The following is a 21,255-nucleotide window of genomic DNA, read 5'->3' on the forward strand; positions in this document are numbered from 1 at the left end:
GGGGATGGCCTTGGTGGGCTTTCCTTTTCCTCCATTTTTTATTAATAATTTTATTTCTCTATTAGAGAAAACACTGCTTACTTTCACAATCATGAAATGTGTAACTCAAACGCTGAGCTTCAAACGCATCTGCAGTTTTCTATAAAAGAAAACGTACAGTGTCCAGATAAAGAAAGAAAACGAAGTTTTTGTCACTCAGTGCATCATGTTAGATGAAGGAGGACTCACCTAAAAGCCATTCTTGGTCGAATCGTGAGGTTAATGCATGACAAAGATTAAGTTTTCTTTGAATCTAGGGTGTTTAAAGCTTTCAGAAAATGGGGTTTCTAATATTTGATGTAATGTCATTGACTATATAGTATTTGCATTTTAATTCATTTTATAGCTTAATATATTATACTGAAACCTGTCTCTTTGGCATTCAATCTTCTACAATAAAAGTCTTTAAAGAATTTTTAAGTTTTTTATATTCAGATACACTGTACCTAAAATGTCATTTGAATGGCTTCAAGGTTTAATAAGAGGTTTTTGAGTAATAACTAATGGAAATAACAATCCCATTATTATCAAGACTTTATTAGTCAGGGGGGAAAACCCCTACATAGCAGATAGCTGAATTAAGAAGTGGAATTTTTGGTCCAAAATGAATTACCGAGATACAGTTCGGTCATCTTGACTTTGTATTTTATATTCATAGAACACTATTACTGCTGCTCTCTAACCCCCATGGTTGGGGGGAGTGGAAGAACGAACTCTGTATGTGGGGGATCAATAGCCGTCTAAATGGACAAGTGACTAGTTAGGAGAAAGGACTATTTCACGAGACTTTTGGTCCATTTTTCGTGGGGAATAAGGCATTTGGTGGTACTAGAAGGGGTAGGGGGCGCTTAGGGAGAATACTCTGTGGCATTGAATTTGATTTTTTTTTATTACCATGTCGCGTTTTCTATTTTCTATTAATATGCCGTTTTCTACTTTTCTATATCGTTTTCTTTTTTATATTGCAGGGAGACTAAATTAAAAATTATAATAAGTTTCATACGCATTTTATTATGGGTTTCCTTAAGATGTTACATTGTTTGAAATCGGAATAAATATCTTGACAGAAAGTTCCATATGTTTTCATGATATACTAAAAATAGTAATTACATACATCAAATTAAGCAGCACAAATACCAGACAAAAAAAAATTTTAAGATAAAATCTTTTCAAATATTTTGTTGTAAATAACAGCTTGAGAATTATTAGTATACACGAAACTACTTAAAGATACAAGAGCTAGGGTCCTGAAAGATAATTTATTGCCAAAACTGACAGTGCTAATAGTATTACTAAATATATTAGGTCAGTAGCTAGTAATATGAACATTATTAATTTCTTCAGTTATATCTTGGGTTCATTATAGTCAAGAAAGCTGGGACGGATTTATTCATAATATAGAGTAAAAGGTATTTAAATGGCTATTAGAGTAAACTCCTCCATCAATACCGGAAATGAAATTTCTAAGGTTGAGCAATCTTGTGGTAAATATTCCCCATAAGAAATGGTATAGCCTAAGATTTTGCTCTTTTCAATATTGAGAGATAGGTAAAAACCAGTCTCATATGATAGTTTGATTTTGAAACAAACTTTTAATCAGTAAAGTATTCCTAAAAAGGCCTCATTTGACTTAGACAGGCACACGAAGTATGTCTACCATTGACATTAGTATCAATATTACTAACAATGTGAGCTTGTGCATATCATCAAGCATTTTAGGAAATACTTTACGGAACTAAGGTTCTTCAGTTCATCTCTCATACAGGACTACTTTCATTTCTCTAACATTTCTTATGGGCGATATGAAATGACCTCACATTACTATAACCAAAGATTGCTCGACTTTATTTGTTTAACTTCTGTTATTTACAAAGGAGTTTATTATAAATTACAACTCCAATAGCTTGTACTCAATACCATGAATAAATCCTTACCAGCTCTCTTGACTATAATGGACCTAAATATCACTAGTGTTTGTAGTATATTACTATCAACTGACGTCCAATGCTGGGCCATCCACCTTAACTTATAGATATATGTAGTTATACTACTAGCACTGGTATGTCACTTTTTGGCATAGATTATCTTTCAGGACCCTAGGTCTTGTATCTTTGTATTTTCATCTAACCAACTTTTCTTATGCAATTTACCTTATTGCATAGCGTCTATTATTCACAACCAAAATATTTGAAATAATCATTTAAACCGAAATATTTTGAAATAATCATTTAAACCAATGTACAGTTACAAGTTATACAAGCTTTTCACATCTCAAGTTTTAGTGATTAACATTTGTATCCAACAAATTGTAAATGACAAAACAGAGTATTTAATTACATAACAAAACAACTGGTTTTAAGCTTTGATACCTGCTTTGCTGGCTAATTGTGAAAAATAAAAATCAATAATAACCAATGCTCAGTTCACATCCTATCTATGAAGTTACTTCACTCAGTTTGGAAAAATCCATTCTACCTAACAGGCCATTTTTCATCAATTTAAAAGATAAAATCTATCCATCTATTACAATTGAAAATTTCTACCAGACTAGTACTCCCTAAATCTCCTTAAATAGTATTTTAAAAGTACTAACTTTCCAAATACTCCTCCATAACGCTACGGTGAGAGGAATCTTGCAGGCATTCACAAAATTGTTATAACCCCAATTTTTCTTCGTTGAACATCCCTATAAGTAACTGTCCTAAATGATGCATCACAACCTGACTATTTTTTCTCCTCCAAAGTACCACCTTACGTACAGTTAACCCCTTTCTGTATACCTTCAAACCTAGCCTACATCTCAAGAACCAGATTTGTCTGGGCATTCTCTCCATTAAATATTATCTTAACCCTTTATGTATAATTACTACTTTATGCCTTTCAGTATTAAATTTTGTAAGTTTTACATTTAAACACCTAAAATATCCACATTAAGAACATTTCCATGAATGCAGTTTTAAAACTACTTCACTGATTGTTTTCTTCTTTTAAGACTATCATGATAAAACTCTTGCTTCCTTGGAACCTAAATTACCATTCCTTTCATAAAAAAATTAATATGAATTTGCAAATTGCTCCAAATTACAGCCATTATTAACTATATCGTGTAGACTATATATTGTACACTAGAGTACGAGGCAGTAAATTTCATCTTTTGTATAAAGAAATTGCAAAACTTAAAACCAGTACACGAGATATTTTATCCTTTGAATAGCAATTTTCTCATTATGATGTTATGAAACACATCGTTCACTGGACTCAGAAATAAGATCTGCTACTGCAAACAAGCATTTGGAATGTTATACGTGATCAAAATAAATATAACATTGAAATTTTAACTAAAACTATCAAAACATTTGATATGATGTTTTGAGACAATTTTTTTAATGTGAATATAACCTTAATTCGATGATGATGATGATGATGATAGAGAGAGAGAGAGAGAGAGAGAGAGAGAGAGAGAGAGAGAGAGAGAGAGAGAGAGAGAGAGAGAGAGAGAATTATATTAGCCTTCTTACATACAGTAATACTATTTAAGAACTTAAATACAGTGATTAACTTGACATTTACTCACTATCATTCTATTCTATGGCTTTTCTTTGCTTCTTGTTACACAAGATAAATGGATTAGTTGCTCGCACAATATGTAAACGTATTTGATAAATATAAAACAAAATCTTTAAGAAGCATACTTGGTTCTCACTCTAACTGATATATAGGATAAATAATTCTCGTACTTTGGCTTTAAAATAAATGTTCAGTTAAGCAGAATGTCATTATTACAAGGGGACAGAAATATGATTTCTATTTTGAAACATATAAGCCAGAATCATCTATTATTACTTTTTTTTCTCTCTCTAGTGTTGATTGCTGGAACATGATAGCTATTCATCTATCCAAAATAAAACAGTGATAGAACAATACTGGAAAGATGTGGTTAATTAGAGCGCCAGATTTTTTTTTTTTTTTAATGGCAAATCTGCTTATACCTATCAAGAGATCATAAGCCTATATTCGAAATTATGCAAGAAAATTCAGTAACAGTTGCTGATAAATAGATGACAATCTCAAAACACAAGATATAAGATAGCATATACTATAGACAAAGATGAAATGATACACAGTTAGAATAATTAGTCTCAGGTTATATTCACATCCAATTAATGTACTTTAATATAAAGATTGTAGAATTTGTAGAATTAATTTTAATCTAAAGCTAGAAAAGATTAACATTAATTCCCCCTCAGTCACACGTTTAGATAACTTGTTTACAATACTTTACTGTACACAATTCTAAAAGATATGTTAAGAGGTTCAAAGGAAATCGACATTTGATTTAAAATCTAGTTAAAGGAAACTGAAAGCATTAGCAGCAAATTTCAAAGTAAATTGTCCTTTCTCATTTACATTTTCTGGCCTAAATTATTCGCTAATTTTAAATTCCCCATTAAAAAAACATTTACAATGCATAAAAAAAAAAAATACATTTGACACTACTTATAATAATTCCTGCTAATTTAAGAGGTAATAGGAATCCATTATCATTCAGTATTTTTCGTATTCGCAAATTAGTTTACAGGTAACTAAATGAATGATTATACTTGTTTATCAAAATAATAATTAGAAAAGTGCAATCTGAATTTTTATCAAAAAGTCAAAATATTTACCTGAAACTAATTTTCAAGATAAGATTTTGGGTGGTTAGAATTGACTTGAAAAAATTTGTATTCTTTTAATATAATTATAAGTTAAATTAGAAATATAATTAAAAAATAATTAAATTACCTTTATATGAACTGACTTTGTAAAAACTAATGGCAAATAAAATACTTGTTACTAGACTGAATACAAGTTAATATCTTAAATAATGAAGTTCACGACTTACAGAAAAAACGACACTTCGATAAACTTGGAATTAATCTGGTAATATCGTTATTGCAAAAATCAATCTCTTATTTACTGTAACATTACTCCTTTCTATTTTCAGTTAGTCATTGTTATCGAACTTACGGGATATAGGCCTAAATGGAGTAGCTAAGGTAACATTATATTTGAGAAAAATTTGACAATAGAATGACCACTTCATGTGAGACTATTTGGTGTTCATTTTGAAATCAGAAGTTATTAAAATTGGTATCTTGTTTTCGTCGGAAACTTCTGATTTCTTTTTCTGCAGTAATTCCGAGATTATCCGCTGTCATGATCATCCTTAGTGTACAGTATATTTGCAGTTTAATTTTCTATTTCAAGCAGTAGGCTTGGATAATTTCCTTCTCTTCTGGCAATTATAGTCTGAAAAATAAATAAAAGATGTTAATTGTACAGAAATATCAGTCTTACTTATTGAATATTTTAGTGCGCACTTCAATATTGATGTTAATGTTTTTAGTAAAATATTCTGCATGATGAACTACGAAGAATACAAAATATTCTGATGTATTAAAATTAAATAGTGGAAATAATGCCAAACTACACATGTATGACGTATCAAATTTTTCATCCAAAAGTATATCTTCAAAAGTGAAAAAGCATTACCTCCTAAATCCTATTTCACTACAATAATCTAATAATTAGCCTCAGGTAATCCAATGTCAAACAGGAGCTCCAGTAATCCTTTGGTTAATCCATGCTATTTTATTCAAGGGATACTCAATAAACCAAAGTTCTCTGAATAAAGTATTTTACCCTACACCACAGTGGATACCAGGTCACACACAAGCCTAGTCATAGAAAAAAAAACATAGAAAAATATAAAAATTCTGAGTAAATAGATTTATTGACACTAATAGTGTCAGGTGTAGAATATTTCTTAGTATACAAGAGTATAGTAATGTGCAAAGCAGTAATTAATGTGGTGTTCTCTCTCTTAAAAAGACGACATGCAACTTTCTAAATTTATCTATTAAGTTTATCTTTTTCGTAATTGAAATGATATACTACATATGTATTGCATATTGTATGGATCCTCCATAAACTAACTCCAAGTATCCTATCACAATCATTATCTTAGTCGTTTTTCTGATTAGCCTTCAATTAACCAGCTTATTCTACCCAATTTCACCGTCTTACTTCTCCTACCTTGGAATATGGAAAAACTTATCATACACACAATGTCTCACTAAACTAGTCTTAATTAGGTAATTTATTGTCTTATTCAACATTATTTTCTTTAACTTACTGGCAGGGCCCATTATCCAGAAGGCTGACTAAGCTGAAGCCTAGAGCTGGGGCCGCCAGGGGTGCAAGTTTATTTTTAGTGTTAATTGCAAAAACTTAATATTATTTACTACAGTTGTAATATTTTCTTAATAAATTCTACGAAGAGCATGAAATATGCCTGGGTGAGGTGGGCGCTATGGGGTGTCAAGGGGTCCATAGAATCTTGAATCCTAGGGGCCCTGCTTACTGGGTATACTTCACCCATGGACTAACCTATCCAACACAAACTGACAACCTGGTTTTACTAGACTCACGTCTTTAACATTATTAAATCTAGAACAACATTATATATGTTTTGCCTATGATTAACAATTTTACCTTAAATAAAGGTAAAATATATCCAAGGTTATCCATTACTTATATGATCCTGCCTTTATCTACCTTTAGCTGCCCCATATTGCCTTTGTCCCCTGACCTACCTATTATTGTTCAATGAAAATGCTAATCTTATTTTACTTCATCTAACAATGTATCATTGTTCAGAATATTATAGTGTGTTTATAACACCAAATCTTTAACAAGGAGTCAGCATAGCACTCACAATTGGAAGCTCCTAAATTTTAGTGCTCCTTTGTATGAATCTAAACATCAGGGCTGTATACTTTACCTAATGATTTATTAACAAACAATGATATGGGTTTTACCATCTACCCAGTAACCCTAAGAATTAATAAGAATATCATCATAAGATCAGGACTTAGTCTTGTTCTGTATTCCACTTGGTAAATGGGCAGTTTATCTTTCACAGATTTGTGTACTGATATCCGGATTATAAAGTGAATTTCTATATAACCCCATCCGTAATATAAAGCATTTAATGAAGTATATGATGTTGCATGGGTATACAACCATACTAAATAAATAATGAATTACCTAGAGCATCTAAAGTTATTAAAGACACAAGTTAAAATACCAAGGGAAAAATGTGGTCGAAGAAAACCTTAAAAAGCAAAATCTAGAATTTCCTTATTGAAAAGTGTACTTAATTGTTAACTGATCAGGGAGACTGCAACTTATCACAGAGCTAGCTAGCGATCTCTTTAAAATTTGAATTTCTCACCAACAGAGATTCTGCAACTGGAGAGCTTACTCATAGGAATCTACCGCATGGGGATCCACATCTCCAAATACACACCTGAGCACTAGTAATAGGTGTAACAATCCCTATTTCAGGTATCTATGCACCTCATATACGTGCTTGCTATGTTTCGTTTTGTAAGAGACAATTACTGGCAATCGTAGGGAGATAAGTACCACACACCGGGAGATAGGTACCACACACACTCCCATGGAGAGAGAAATGGTAGTCGCACAAACTTCAATCCTATCAGTAAAATTTACTGGATTTCTAAAACTTCTTTGTTGTTCTCCTGAAATTGCAGCCAGAGCTCGAGCAAAGCAGAGGTAGAGAAGGAAATAATCTGAAGTTTGCCTTCAAAGGGTTTCAAAGACCGATGAAGAAACTCACTGGGAAAGACAGGGAAGAGGCAGAAACATGGCTATGTCCCTAGCATCTTACTAATATCATGAAGACATGGAACGAAAGGGGATGGGAGGCATCCTTTCTGATCCCACATGGCAATAACTTCTTTCAATGAATGTACATTGTAGCCTAAGAGTTGACCTTTCCTGAGGATTCGTTATCATCAAACGGCCATACTAATGAGGGAGACAACAAACAGTAATGCTGTACAACAACAAAAACAAGGAGGAGTCAGTAGGATGGCCACACAGCTGTCGCAAAGCTACAGTTATAAGATATAAATTAAAAACCGTCGTCTTCATTAAAATACCTTGCACACGATGAATGAATGAATGAATATGCAGTTTTCTGGCATCCTGACATCAAAGGTCATTGACGCCGATATAGTTTATAATAAAAAAAGGAAAAGAATATTCAATTAAATCAATAAAAACAAATATGTTTTAAAAGTTAAATAGCATTTAGAGGACCTGCTTCTAAAATAAATTAAAAAATGCCGCTAGCATAGTACGATACATCATGTCCAAGGATTTTGGCAAGGATGAACCTGCCATCCTCACCTTGAGCCTTAAATAGACATCCAATTCTTTCGCTACTATAAGTGAGGAATTCAGTCAATAAATGCCTCACTGTCAAGGGTATTAAACTGTCGTCACAATATGGTTGGTGTTGGCCAGCCAGAAAAAACGTGCGTCACCCGAGGTGACCAATGCGGAGACGACAAAGAGTAGTCTCCCACTTTCGGGCATCCTATTATACCTCCAAGGGGATATAACATACTTATTTCTCTCCTCTTATTTTCAATTAAACTATCCTAATAATCAATTATTATAAATAAAATTCTTAATTGTGGGTAAGAAATCATTACAGGGTATGGAATATCTTCTAGGTAGAAACTCGGCTGCAGCATTCTTTTCCAGTGAATCGGCCTCCTCTTTTCCAGACACACCTACATGTGCTGGAACCCAACAAAATTGAACTGTTATACCTCTCAGCCCACATATAAAAAGTCATTCTAAAATCTTTAAAACTAAAGGGTTACTGGAATTAAAAACTTCTAAAGCTTGGAGGTCACTCCTTGCATCACTAAAAATGGTAAAATTACCACCTTACTTCAATTCTATTTTCGTAGCAGCGGTTAGTATGTCAAAGTTCGGCAGTATATATGGAAGATATTAGAAGAAGTGCACCTCTCCAGTTAAAAGAACTACTATATACTCCAAATCAAACGCCAGCATCAGATTTGGAGACATCAGTACACAGTATATAAAAGTCTATTCATTATGTTCTTCCACATGTTCCATAAAAAGAACCCTGGCTTCTAATTCAGTCATGTTCTTTATTATACCAATAAAATATCTACATAAAGATATCTCTGGTAATTTCTGAGCACATGTTTGTATAACCTGATGATTGAAGTCGCTTCTCGGTGGGTTGGCAAGTGGACGGAGTTCCACTGCCACACTTCAGTAATGATTACACCTTATAAATTTTCACAGTTGAGTTACAGCCAGGCTGAAATTACTCTTATTAAAGAACGATGGTTTATATTCATGTAGAAACAAACATTGGAAATTCAACACTTTCATAATAAAATTTCAACTAAATCTCACCGTAATTCATTAGCAATTCTATACTTCTAACAAGAGCACTTAATACATTTGACACCCTCATTTGATAAAATATAGAATTCGTCCAACATACAATCGTCAACGCAATACAAGAAGCCAATCTTACTGTAACCTACTACAACGTTAATTCTACATTAAATGACTAATTACGAATGAAATATGATATTTTGATTATAAAATAAATTTTTGAATATACTTAGCCGGTGAATATATAATAGCTGACGTCTCCAACGGCTCGACAGATTCCCAAAAACTCGCGAGCGATCGCCGTGAAGGTTGTGGGTGTGACCACCAGCGCCGTCTATCGGCCAGATACCGCATATACTTGTCAACATCTCCAGTTCTTCTCAGTCCCCTAGGTCTCTATCGGGGAGGAAGAGAGGGCCTTTAATATGTTATTTTCCTTAGTAAAATAAATTTTTGAATATACTTACCCGATGATCATGTAGCTGTCAACTCTGTTGCCCGACAGAAAAAACCTAAGGTCGGGATACGCCAGCGATCACTATACAGGTGGGGGTGTACAACAACAGCGCCATCTGTCGAGTAGGTACTCAGGTACTTCTTGTCAACAAGAACCAATTTTCTCCTCGGTCCACTGGGTCTCTATGGGGAGGAAGGGAGGGTCCTTAAATTCATGATCATCGGGTAAGTATATTCAAAAATTTATTTTACTAAGGAAAATAAAATTTTTCAATATTAATCTTACCCGATGATCATGTAGCTGATTCACACCCAGGGGGGTGGGTGGAGACCAGCATACATGTTAACATTAGCAGCTAAGTATCCCGTATTTCATTTTAGCAGTTATTCAAAATAAACATAAAATAAATAAGTACCTGGTAAGGAAGTCGACTTGAACCATTACTCTGCCTTTTTAAGTACGTCTTCCTTACTGAGCCTAGCGATCCTCTTAGGATGCTGAGCGACTCCTAGGTGCTGAAGTATGAAGGGCTGCAACCCATACTAAAGGACCTCATCACAACCTCTAATCTAGGCGCTTCTCAAGAAAGAATTTGACCACCCGCCAAATCAACCAGGATGCGGAAGGCTTCTTAGCCTTCCGTACAACCCAAAAACAACAATAAAAAGCATTTCAAGAGAAAGATTAAAAAAGGTTATGGGATTATGGGAATGTAGTGGTTGAGCCCTCACCTACTACTGCACTCGCTGCTACGAATGGTCCCAGGGTGTAGCAGTTCTCGTAAAGAGACTGGACATCTTTAAGGTAAAATGATGCGAACACTGACTTGCTTCTCCAATAGGTTGCATCCATTACACTCTGCAGAGAACGGTTCTGTTTGAAGGCCACTGAAGTAGCGACAGCTCTAACTTCATGTGTCCTTACCTTCAGCAAAGCATGGTCTTCTTCCTTCAGATGAGAATGGGCCTCTCTAATCAAAAGCCTGATGTAATAAGAAACTGCGTTCTTAGACATCGGTAAAGCAGGTTTCTTAATAGAACACCATAAAGCTTCTGATTGTCCTCGTAATGGCTTTGTACGTCTTAAATAGTACTTAAGAGCTCTTACTGGGCATAGTACTCTCTCTTGTTCGTTACCAACCAAGTTGGACAGGCTTGGGATCTCGAACGACTTGGGCCAAGGACGAGAAGGAAGCTCGTTTTTAGCTAAAAAACCAAGCTGTAAGGAACATGTAGCCGTTTCAGATGTAAAACCTATGTTCCTGCTGAAGGCGTGAATCTCACTGACTCTTTTAGCTGTTGCTAAGCAAACGAGGAAAAGAGTCTTTAATGTGAGATCCTTAAAAGAGGCTGATTGAAGCGGTTCGAACCTTGCTGACATCAGGAACCTTAAAACCACGTCTAGGTTCCAGCCTGGTGTGGCTAACCGGCGCTCCTTTGAGGTCTCAAAAGACTTAAGGAGGTCCTGTAGATCTTTGTTGGTGGAAAGATCTAAGCCTCTGTGGCGGAAGACTGCTGCCAACATGCTTCTGTAACCTTTGATCGTAGGAGCTGATAGGGATCTTACATTCCTTAGATGTAAAAGGAAGTCAGCTATCTGCGTTACAGAGGTACTGGTTGAGGAAACTGAATTCGCCTTGCACCAGCTTCGGAAGACTTCCCATTTTGACTGGTAGTCCTTGAGAGTGGATGTCCTCCTTGCTCTGGCAATCGCTCTGGCTGCCTCCTTCGAAAAGCCTCTAGCTCTTGAGAGTCTTTCGATAGTCTGAAGGCAGTCAGACGAAGAGCGTGGAGGCTTGGGTGTACCTTCTTTACGTGCGGCTGACGCAGAAGGTCCACTCTTAGAGGAAGAGTCCTGGGAACGTCCACTAGCCATTGCAGTACCTCGGTGAACCATTCTCTCGCGGGCCAGAGGGGAGCAACCAATGTCAACCGTGTCCCTTCGTGAGAGGCGAACTTCTGCAGTACCTTGTTGACAATCTTGAACGGAGGGAACGCATACAGGTCTAGATGGGACCAATCCAGAAGAAAGGCATCTACATGAACTGCTGCTGGGTCCGGAATCGGTGAGCAATAATTCGGGAGCCTCTTGGTCATCGAGGTAGCGAACAGATCTATGGTGGGCTGACCCCACAGGGCCCATAGTCTGCTGCAAACATTCTTGTGAAGGGTCCACTCTGTGGGGATGACCTGACCCTTCCGGCTGAGGCGATCTGCCATGACATTCATGTCGCCTTGAATGAACCTCGTTACCAGCGAAATCTTTCGATCTCTTGACCAGGTGAGGAGGTCCCTTGCGATCTCGAACAACTTCCTCGAATGAGTCCCTCCTTGCTTGGAGATGTACGCCAAGGCTGTAGTGTTGTCGGAGTTCACCTCCACCACCTTGCCTAGAAGGAGGGACTTGAAGTTTCTCAAGGCCAGATGAACTGCCAATAGCTCCTTGCAGTTGATGTGAAGTGTTCTTTGCTCCAGATTCCACGTGCCCGAGCATTCCCGTCCGTCCAGTGTCGCACCCCAGCCCGTGTCCGATGCGTCCGAGAAGAGAAGGTGGTCGGGGGTCTGAACAGCCAATGGTAGACCTTCCTTGAGAAGAATGCTGTTCTTCCACCACGTCAGCGCAGACTTCATCTCTTCGGATATAGGAACTGAGACCGCTTCTAGCATCATGTCCTTTCTCCAGTGAGCAGCTAGATGATACTGAAGGGGGCGGAGGTGGAGTCTCCCTAACGCGATGAACTGGGCCAGCGATGAAAGTGTCCCTGTTAGACTCATCCACTGCCTGACTGAACATCGGTTCCTTCTCAGCATGCTCTGGATGCATTCTTGGGCTTGACTGATTCTGGGGGCCGACGGAAAAGCCCGAAAAGCTCGACTCTGAATCTCCATACCTAGATAGACAATGGTTTGGGATGGAACGAGTTGGGACTTCTCTATATTGACCAGGAGACCCAATTCCTTGGTCAGATCCATAGTCCATCTGAGATTCTCCAGACAGCGACGACTTGACGGAGCTCTTAAAAGCCAGTCGTCCAAATAGAGGGAGGCTCTGATGTCTGCCAAGTGAAGGAATTTGGCAATATTCCTCATCAGTTTGGTAAACACAAGAGGTGCCGTGCTTAGGCCAAAGCACAGGGCTTGGAACTGGTAAACGACCTTTCCAAAGACGAACCTTAGGAAAGGTTGGGAGTCTGGATGGACGGGGACATGAAAGTACGCGTCTTTTAGGTCCAACGAGACCATCCAGTCTTCCTTCCTGACCGATGCTAGCACCGACTTCGTCGTCTCCATGGTGAACGACTGCTTGGTGACAAAAGCATTGAGAGCACTGACGTCCAGCACCGGTCTCCAGCCTCCTGTCTTCTTCGCTACCAGGAAGAGACGGTTGTAGAAGCCCGGGGATTGATGGTCCCGGACTATGACTACCGCTCCCTTTTGTAGCAAGAGAGACACCTCTTGCTGCAAAGCTAGCCTCTTGTCCTCCTCCTTGTAGTTGGGAGAGAGGTTGATGGGAGTAGTTGCTAGAGGGGGATTGCGCCAGAACGGAATCCTGTACCCCTCTCTTAGCAACTTCACAGACTGAGCGTCTGCACCTCTGCTCTCCCAAGCCTGCCAGTAGTTCTTGAGCCTGGCTCCCACTGCTGTCTGGAGAGGTAGGCAGTCAGATTCTGCCTTTTGAGGACTTGGAACCCTTCTTCTTTTTGCCATGATGACTGTCGGCACGGGTACCTCCTCTGCTGGAGGTTCTGCCACGAAAGGGCGGGATGAACCTAGACGCTGGTGTGTCCATCCTAGGTCTAGGCACGGAAGGTAAAGCTGTGACTTTACGTGCGAAAGACGCCACCAGGTCATGGGTATCCTTCTGGATCAACGAGGCAGCAATCCCCTTGATCAGCTCTTCCGGAAAGAGACACTTGGAAAGCGGAGCAAACATCAACTCCGACTTCTGGCATGATGTGATCCCCGCAGACAAGAAGGAGCAAAGGTGATCTCTCTTCTTAAGCACTCCAGACACGTACGAAGCCGCAAGCTCACCAGACCCATCCCGAATGGCTTTGTCCATGCTAGACATGATAAGCATGGCAGAGTCCTTATCCGAAGGGGAGGTCTTTCTGCTTAACGCTCCCAAACACCAGTCGAGGAAGTTGAAGATCTCAAAAGCACGAAAAACTCCCTTCAACAGATGGTCCATGTCAGAAAAGGACCAGCAAATCTTAGAGCGTCTCATAGCCAGCCTGCGGGGAGAGTCAACCAGACTTGAGAAGTCGCCCTGAGCAGAGGCAGGAACTCCCAAGCCGGGTTCCTCTCCCGTGGCATACCAGACGCTAGATTTGGAAGCAAGCTTGGTAGGCGGAAAGATGAAGGCAGTCTTCCCCAGTTGCTTCTTGGACTGCAACCACTCTCCCAGTACCCTCAAAGCTCTCTTGGATGAGCGCGCGAGTACGAGTTTCGTAAAGGCAGGAGCTGCTGACTGCATGCCTAAAGCGAACTCGGAGGGAGGTGAGCGCGGGGTTGCAGACACAAACTGTTCCGGATACAATTCCCTAAACAGGGCAAGGACTTTCCTAAAGTCTAAGGAGGGAGGCGTAGACTTGGGTTCTTCTATGTCGGAGTGCGGATCGTCCAAATGCGCAGCTTCGTCGTCATCAGATACTCCATCATCCGAAAGCTGAGGAGGAAGTGGCAAAGGTGGAGCAGAAAGCTGAACGGCTGAATCCGGCAGCACGGGTGCATGCGTAGCTGCACTGGATCCAACATCATGCCGCTGCTGGTCAGTCTGCGAGCTGGCAACAACAAAAGCGGAGTGCTGGTGCGTGGGAGGGACTGCCGTGGGTTGCGGAGACTGCCGCATTGCGTCAAAACACGGCAGCTTGACAGCACCTTCCCACTGCTGATGCGGTAGCTCACGCATGTCAACGGAGGGTGCAGCATGAACATGCGTCTGGCAGGGTCGACTGCGCATTGGTGGTGGAGCTCTCACAGGTGGAGTGTGGGAGCAGGCAGCCGCAGTATCTGCTGAGCGCACAACCGTGGCAGGTTGTAGGATAACAGGTGCAGTGTCAACCTTCTCAGCACGATACTCCTGCATGAAGGAAGCAAGCTGAGACTGCATAGTCTGCAGCATGGACCACTTAGGGTCTACCGTGGTTGGTGCGGCAACAGACGGAGTGATTGCCTGCTGCGGAACCACTCTACCTCTCTTGGGAGGTGTGCAGTCTTCGGAAGACTGCGGCGAGTCCGAACTGACCCAGTGGCTACACCTGGGCCGTTGGACTCGCTCGGAAGGGACCTTGCGCTTGAGAGGTCGTGAGACCTTGGTCCAACGTTTCTTCCTAGAAACTTCTTCCACAGACGAGGAATGAATGGGCTCACTCGTCTGTTTGTGGATGGGACGATCTCTGACAGATACGTCCGCAACCACTGAGGGTACATCCGTACGCTGATCAAGGCCTGTCGAACCCTTTGGTCCTTCGACATTGCTTCTCCCCTGGGCTTGGGAGCTTGCAAGAGGTCCCGGACTGGGAGGACGACTGGCACGAACAAATGCACCCTCATGCGCAACACTGACACTGACACTTCTCACCGCACTTGCACTCACTACACTTCCCACTGCACTTTTCGCTTTCAACTCTTTGACATCGGCCAAAAGTTGATTCCGGTCATTAGCTAATGACTCCACTCTGTCACCAAGAGCCTGAATGGCACGCATCATGTCCGCCATGGAGGGTTGAGCACTAGTAGCAGGGTCGGGAGTCACCACTACAGGGGAAGGAATAGGTTGAGGGGCATGGGGAGAGGAAAAATCAAACGAGCGAGAAGAACTCCTCCTGATCCTATCCTTCTCTAGCCTACGTGCATTCTTTAGGAATTCATTAAAATCGAATTCCGAAAGCCCAGCGCATTCCTCACATCGATCTTCCAATTGACAGGATTTACCCCTACAATTGGAACAAACGGTGTGAGGATCTATAGAGGCCTTCGGAAGACGCCTAGAACAGTCCCTAGCGCTACACTGCCTGTACTTAGGGACTTGAGAATGGTCAGACATCTTGAATTCTTGAATTAGCCAAAGGGGGGAATCCAAAATCTAGCAAAGTTCATCAACAATTAATCCAAATCTAATCAAAAAGCTTGATAAGCTAATGATAAAAGTTCCTGAATAGCGAAAGCTAAAATCTAGAGCGAATACATCACCAAATGCGTGAAAACAACTCCAGAAACAACAGCGTATCCAAGTAGGTCTTGCCGGTGGCACGACAGAGGAAAAATTGGTTCTTGTTGACAAGAAGTACCTGAGTACCTACTCGACAGATGGCGCTGTTGTTGTACACCCCCACCTGTATAGCGATCGCTGGCGTATCCCGACCTTAGGTTTTTTCTGTCGGGCAACAGAGTTGACAGCTACATGATCATCGGGTAAGATTAATATTGAAAATTATATATTCACCGGGTAAGTATATTCAAAAATTTATTTTATAATCAAAATATTTTTAAATATTAAACTTAGCCGGTGAATATATAATAGCTGATTCACACCCATGGTGGTGGGTAGAGACCAGTATTAATACAATAAAGGCGTATATGCTCAAGAGTTTTTGACAACTATTCAAAAAACAGACTTAAGTCTAGGTACCTGGTAAGGAAGCAGACTCTGAATATTACTCTGCCTCATTAGTCTGCTTTCCTCACGAAGCCCAGCCATCCTCTCAGGATGCTGAAAGACTCCCAGGAGCTGTTATATCCAGGGCGAACACCCCTATAACAGGACCTCATCAATACCCTTAATCTGGGCGCTCTCAAGAAACAACATTTTGACCACCCGCCAAATCAAAAAGATTGCGAAAGACTTCTTAGTCTCCCGTACAACCCAAAATAAGAATAAAAATTTCAAGAATAGATTAAAAGGATATTGGGATTAAGGGAATGTAGTGGTAGAGCCTTCACCCACTACTGCACTCGCTGCTACGAATGGTCCCAGTGTGTAGCAGTCCTCATAAAGAGTCTGGACATCTTTCAAGTAATATTAAGCGAATACCGACTTGTCTCTCCAAAAGGTCGCGTCCATAATACTTTTAATGGATCTATTTTGCTTAAACGCTACTGAAGTTGCTATCGCTCTGACTTTATGAGCCTTGACTTTAAGTAAATTACGATCCTTCTCACTTAAATGAGTGTGTGCCTCCCGAATCAAAAGTCTAATAAAATAAGACCACGCATTCCTGGACATGGGCAAAGAGGGCTTTTTAACGGAGCACCATAAAGCCTCTGAACAACCTCGCAGCGGTTTAGCTCTGGATAAATAAAATTTAAGAGCTCTAACGGGGCACAGCACTCTTTCAACTTCATTCCCCACAATCTCGGAGAGACTGGGGATATCAAATGATTTAGGCCAAGGACGAGACGGAAGTCCATTTTGGCCAAAAAACCAAGTTGAAGAGCGCATACTACTTTATTAGTGGAGAAGCCGATGTTCTTGCTAAAAGCATGTATCTCACTAACCCTTTAAGCCGAAGCCAAGCACACCAAAAAAAAAAAAGTGTCTTGAGGGTAAGATCCTTCAGGGCGGCTGAATTTAATGGTTCAAACCTGTTTGACATAAGGAACCGTAGGACCACGTCCAAGTTCCAAGCAGGAGTCGAAATATAACGTTCCTTGGAAGTCTCGAAAGACTTAAGCAGGTCTTGGAGATCTTTGTTATTAGAAAGATCCAAACCCCTATGCCTGAAAACAGAAGCTAACATGCTTCTGTAGCCTTTAATGGTGGATGCAGAGAGGGAGCGACCGTTTCTCAGATAAAGCAGAAAATCTGCAATCTGCGCTACAGAGGCACTTGGAAGAGGAAATAGAGGAGGACTTGCACCAATCTCTAAATACCTCCCATTTCGACTGATAGATCCTGATGGTAGAGGATCTTCTAGCCCTCGCGATCGCTCTAGCTGCCTCCTTCGAAAACCCTCGAGCTCAAGAGAGTCTTTCGATAGTCTGAAGGCAGTTAGACGAAGCGTGGGGAGGCTTTGATGAAATCTCTTTACGTGAGGCTGTCGCAAGAGATCCATCCGCAACGGCAGACTTCTTGGAACGTCTACCAGCCATAGAAGTACCTCTGTGAACCACAATCTCGCGGGCCAGCGTGGAGCAACCAACATCAACCTGGTCCCTTCGTGAGAGGTGAACTTCTGCAGCACCTTGTTTAGGATCTTGAAAGGTGGAAAGGCATAAACGTCCAGGTGAGACCAGTCCAGCAGGAAAGCGTCTATGTGGGCTGCCTCTGGATCCGGAACTGGAAAGCATAAGTCGAGAGCCTCTTTGTCAGTTAAGTCGCAAAAAGATCTATGGTGGGTTGACCCCATGTCATCCATAGCTTCTCGCACACAGTCTAGTGCAACGTCCACTCCATGGAGATGACTTGTCCTCTTCTGCTGAGGCAGTCCGCCAAGACATTCATTTTTCCTTGCACAAATCTCGCCAAAGGAGGGATGTTACTTGCCTTAAATGGAGTTCCTTCTGATCCGTGGACCAAAGACCTGAGCATTCCAGACTGTCCAGTGGAGCTCCCTAACCCAAATCCGATGCATCTGAATACAACACATGGTTTGGGTTCTTGATCGCAAGAGAAAGACCTTCTCGAAGTCTGATGTTGCTGTCCCACCAAGTCAGACATGTCTAGACTGAGTTGGAGATTGGGAAAGAGATACTCTCTAAGCCCTTCTCCTTGTTCCAATGGTTTAGGTGAAATTGGAGAGGGCATAGGTTGAGTCTCCCCAGAGAGATAAACTACTCCAGCGATGAAAGAGTTCCCACGAGGCTAGTTCAAACTCTTACAGAGCAACTGTTTTTCTCTTGCAAGTGAAGGACTTTTAACAGAGCTTGTTCCATTCTTGTGGGAGACGAAAAGGCCCGAAAAATCAGACACTGTATCTCCATTCCCAAATAAAGAAAAGTCTGGGATGGGGTACTGTAAGTTACGACTTCTCTACGTTCACTATGAGACCTAGCTCCTTGGTTAGGTCTAATGTCCATTAGAGGCTCTCCAGACAGCGATATAATGACGACGCCCTGATTAGCCAGTCGTCAAAATAAAGGGAGGCTCTGAATCCTCAAAAAATGTAGAAAGCTTGCTACATTTTGCAAGGGCCTTGTAAAAACAAGAGGAGCAGGAATGAGGCCGAAGTACAGTGCTCGAAATTGGTACATTACTTTCCCGTCCACAAACCTCAGATGTTGTTGAAAGATTGGATGAATCGGCATGTGGAAGTATGCATCCTGAAGGTCGAGAGAGACCATCCAGTCGCCTTCCCTTACTGCTGCCAAGACAGATTTGGTAGTCTTCATCGTGAAGTTTGTCTTGACAATGAACACATTGAGCGCACTTACATCTTAAGTACTCCTGCAGTGAACGTGGCTGCCAGATCATTGGAGCCATCCCTGATAGCCTTGTTCCTGCAGTGAACGTGGCTGTCAGATCATTCGAGCCATCCCTGATAGCCTTGTTCATGCATGACATAATTGTACAGCAATACATTGACAGCTGGAGAGACCTTCTTACTTAAGGCTCCCAGGGACCAATTCAACAAATAAAAACTTCAAACGCTCGAAAAAGCTCCTAACAGGAGATGGTCTAGCTCTGAAGCCGACCATAAAATCTTGGAGCGTCTCATGGCCAGGCGACGGGGAGAGTCTACGAGGCTTGAGAAGTCTCCCTGGGCAGAGGCAGGAACTCCCAAGCCGAGAACTTCTCCCTTGTCATACCAGACGCTCGCTCTAGAAGCCAGTTTAAAAGGAGGGAAAGCAAAGGCTGTCTTCCCCAAACTCCTCCTGGAGATCAACCAGTCGCCTAGCAAACGTAAAGCTCCCTTAGAAGAGCGAGAGAGCACTAGCTTAGTAAACGAAAGCTTCGAAGCAGCTAGGCCTAGCGTAAACTCTGACGGAGGCGAACGAGGAGCAGCAGTTACAAAATGGTCCGGAAAAAGATCCTTAAAAATCAGCATATTTTTTTTAAAGTCCATAGAGGGCTGAGTAGCTTTAGGCTCCTCTCCGTCTGACAAAGTCCCCAAAGGAATATCAGTTGGAGGGGGATCAGCAACTTCCTCATCTGAAGGAACCTCGTCCGACAATTGCCGAGTCTCATGAAAAGGAGAGACCTGCCGCGGCGGCAACGTTTGACAGGCAATGTCAACAAGCAAAAGAGCAGCAGTAGCAGTAGAGGAAGCGACGTCACGCCGCTGCTGAAAGGACTGAAATCCTTGTGACTGACCAACAACAACAACTGAAGTTGATTGACGCTCGACGTCACGTCGGAACTGCCTTGACTGCATAGACAAAGCAGGCAAAACAACCTCCGACTGCGGTGATTGACGCTCAACGTCACGTCGAGGCAACGGAGCCGGTCGGCGAACGTCAGGTCGGGGCTGCGGCGGCAGCGGCTGAACGTCAACACGAGACTGCGGCAGCGGCTGAACGTCAACACGAGACTGCGGCAGCGGCTGAAAGTCAACACGAGACTGCAGCGAGGGAGGATCCATGTCACGTGACTGACGTGAAAAACTACTGACATCACGTTTCAAAGTACAAGAAACGTCAGCACTAACGTCAAACGGACGAGTAAATACTCGTTTGGGCGGCTGACGGCCAGAGTCTCGTTCAGCGTAACGGCGACTCGAAAGCGAAGGATCATCGTGAACCTGCTCAACATCATACTCCTCCATAAGGGAGGCAAGCTTAGTCTGCATGTCCCGCAGGACAACCCATTTAGGATCAACGGGAGTCGGAACGGGCCGAGACGACGGTAACGTCTGTGTTGGCAAAACATTGCCTTTACCGCGACCCTCGGACCCCGAGTTACGCTTGAGTTTAATAGGCGAACAGTCTTCCGACGACTGCAAAGGGTCAGAGCTGTCCCAATGGCTACAGCCAGGACGCTGGACCTGTCCTGAGGGGACTGACTTTCGCTTCAAGGGTCTAGAAACCTTGCGCCAAGGTTTCTTTTGCGAAAAGTCTTCGGATGACGAGGAGAACACAGTCTCACCCGTCTTATGGTAAGGGCGATCTTGACGAGAAACGTCCGATACCAAAGAGGGAACGTCTGTACGTTGGTTAAAGCCTCTCGTCCCCTTAAGTCCTACGACATTACTTCTCCCTGGTGCAGGGGAGCCTGAAAGAGGTCTCGGACTAGGGGAGCGACAAGCACGAACAGACGAACCCTCGGTCGCAACACAGAACATGTTTTTTGCACTTCACTGATATCGTATTTTTCAATAATTTCACATTAGGCATGAATAAAACTGATTTCTACCTGAAGCACGCAATTCTCCCTTACATCAAAAGGTTAGAATTGCGAAATGAGTCGTATAATGTAAGCACAGTAGTACAAAATGAAACACACATGCAAAAAATAATAAACATATACATATATATCGAATAAAACGGAAATATATAAAGTTAAAAAGATCAGTGACTGGG

At 41.3% G+C, this 21,255-nt stretch overlaps 2 long non-coding RNA genes across 2 annotated transcripts in view; one reads left to right on the forward strand and one right to left on the reverse strand.

Moving 5' to 3' along the window:
• LOC137638235 (uncharacterized) overlaps window positions 1-21,255 on the forward strand; it is a 233,871-nt gene that overhangs the window by 33,559 nt on the left and 179,057 nt on the right. The gene's annotated exons all lie outside the window — the stretch shown is intronic.
• The window catches only part of LOC137638233 (uncharacterized), a 34,276-nt gene continuing 16,487 nt past the window's right edge, over window positions 3,467-21,255 (reverse strand). Inside the window, exon 3 of the long non-coding RNA XR_011043934.1 lies at window positions 3,467-5,331. This is a non-coding gene — a long non-coding RNA (uncharacterized lncRNA). The remainder of the gene's footprint in view (window positions 5,332-21,255) is intronic.

Source organism: Palaemon carinicauda, chromosome 3, assembly GCF_036898095.1.
Source record: "Palaemon carinicauda isolate YSFRI2023 chromosome 3, ASM3689809v2, whole genome shotgun sequence".
Taxonomy (NCBI): Eukaryota; Metazoa; Arthropoda; class Malacostraca; order Decapoda; family Palaemonidae; genus Palaemon; species Palaemon carinicauda.